Source organism: Triticum dicoccoides, chromosome 5B, assembly GCF_002162155.2.
Source record: "Triticum dicoccoides isolate Atlit2015 ecotype Zavitan chromosome 5B, WEW_v2.0, whole genome shotgun sequence".
NCBI lineage: Eukaryota > Viridiplantae > Streptophyta > Magnoliopsida > Poales > Poaceae > Triticum > Triticum dicoccoides.
Genome location: NC_041389.1, coordinates 580,423,846 through 580,426,557, shown reverse-complemented (window position 1 = coordinate 580,426,557; position 2,712 = coordinate 580,423,846).

Sequence of the window (2,712 nt, the reverse complement as noted above, 5' to 3'; positions counted from 1 at the left end):
ATGAACATGATCTTATCGACCAGGCAATATGAACCATGTTTAGCCCAAAATAGGAGAACATGAACCGTGTTCCTTACCAAAATGAGAGTCCTTGCTCTTCATGCATCTGCTTGATTGGATGTATATACAATTAATACTATACAACAAGGAAATAGCTAGGAGAGATACTATGTATATCGGTTCAAGATCTTACATTGACTACAGATTTTCAGTAATAAACGATATTCAAAACTAATATAGGGTGTATTTAGTGGCTGTATGGTTGGGGAAGTATTTCACTTCTGTTTGCATTCTTTATGGTTGTCTTCTGTTTGCAAACTTGAAGCCTTTCGCCTTTCCGGGTGTCTTCCATGTCCTGTCACCGTGGCCACACGTTGCAGGTCACGAGTAGTATGGGCAAGCACTGGGATTTCCTGCGAGGTGCACACTTTCTGTGCGGTGGCCGCCGGACGAAACCACATGCTTAAATAAAATGTTGATGCACCACATACTTAAATATAATGTGACTACACCACTTTTTTCACAAAGTTGTTGCACCACATGCTATAGAGGTTAGAAGGATGATCACCACATGCTCCACCACTTGATCGATGAGCCTGGAGCACCCCTACTGCATCACCACTTCTTGGCTGCACTCTCAATCGGGATTCAAGTCCGGTATCTACTCTTATTATATTTTTGCTACTTGCTAATTTACGGAAGATGGAAAATTCAGCTCAAGCTCTGCTCCATGGAGCTCATTTTTTTATCTTGATATGTTGATTTCACCTTTGCTTGTATGTTTGCCGAGGCCAAGACAAAAGGCACTCGGCTTACATACGCATGCCGACAGGATGTAGGCTGAGTGCATTTTGCCGAGTGTCACACCCAGCGTAGCTGTTGCCGAGGTGCATTCAGCCTTCGCCGGGATGTTTGCACACTTGGCTTAATATGTTTTCCTGTCGTGGTGATGGCATTCGATGCGACTTCCTGATCCTAGAAGGGTTGTCGCTATTTTCGTGCGATTTCCCAAGCCTTTTGAATGTGTGGCAATTTGTCTTGTTGCATACTTTCATTACTTTCATCCTCTGAACTACTTTGAACTTGAAGATGGCCGTTAGCCACTCGAGAAGGTGATGGCACTGTGAACAGGCGCCTTTTAGGCACTGGAGAAGAGAGTGCTATCAGCCAACACTGTTTGCCTTGTGAGGATGAAGCACTGCAACTACTTACCTACAGATCTTGGTCGGCATCTACTTCCTCGTCCATGGCCAGGACGAGGACCATGGCCGTGATGCCTCCTGTGGCTACATTCTTCTTGAGAACAGCCCCCAAGATCTGGGTCGGTCATACTAGGACAATATTATCATCATCTCTAATGTCGATTACTTCGACCAAATCAGCATTCCTCTTCTTGAACGGAATCTCCTCCTCCATGAATCCATTTGATGTGGGCTCAGGAGATGGACCACGCCTGCCAGAAATCCTTTGAGTTGTAGAAGCACTAATTGACATCCGCTGCTGGGAGATAATTTTATTGTTGTTAACGAAAGCGAAGGCAACCCATTTCCTATTCTTGAAAAGAAAATATTTATTTTCGAATGGAAAATATTTATTCTCAAACACCACCTTCTCCATGATATGTTGTTCTTCATGTGGTACCTAAGGAGCCGTGTAATGGGACATGGTGAGGATTCCTTGATTAGTATCCCCAACAGGAGTTGCCTGTCTTTGTGTCTCATGGATCTCAGACAGCACTGAAGGAAATATGCCCTAGAGGCAATAATAAAGTTATTATTTATTTCCTCATATCATGATAAATGTTTATTATTCATGCTAGAATTGTATTAACCGGAAACATGATACACGTGTGAATACATAGACATGTGTTGTCATTTGATTAATGGGATCACATCATTAGGAGAATGATGTGATTGACATGACCCATTCCGTTAGCCTAGCACTTGATCGTTTAGTATGTTGCTATTGCTTTCTTCATGACTTATACAAAGTTCCTGCAACTACGAGATTGTGCAACTCCCGTTTACCGGAAGAACACTTTGTGTGCTACCAAACGTCACAACATAACTGGGTGATTATAAAGGTCTCTACAGGTGTTTCCGAAGGTACATGTTGGGTTGGCATAATTCGAGATTAGTTTTTGTCACTCCGATTGTCGGAGAGGTATCTCTGGGCCCTCTCGGTAATACTCATCACCTAAGCCTTGCAAGCATTGTAACTAATGAGTTAGTTATAAGATGATGTGTTACAGAACGAGTAAAGAGACTTGCCGGTAACGAGATTGAACTAGGTATTGGATACCGACGATCAAATCTCGGGCAAGTAACATACCGATGACAAAGGGAACAACGTATGTTGTTATGCGGTTTGACCGATAAAGATCTTCGTAGAATATGTAGGAACCAATATGGGCATCCAGGTTCCGCTATTGGTTATTGACCGAGAATGGTTCTAGGTCATGTCTACATAGTTCTCGAACCCGTAGGGTCCGCACGCTTAACGTTATGATGACAGTTTTATTAAGAGTTTACATGTTTTGATGTACCAAAGTTTGTTCGGAGTCCCGGATGTGATCACGGACATGAGGAGGAGTCTCGAAATGGTCGAGACATAAAGATTGATATATTGGACGACTATATTCGGACACCGGAAGTGTTCCGGGTGATTTCGGAGAAAACCGGAGTGCCGGAGGGTTACCGGAACCCCCCCCCC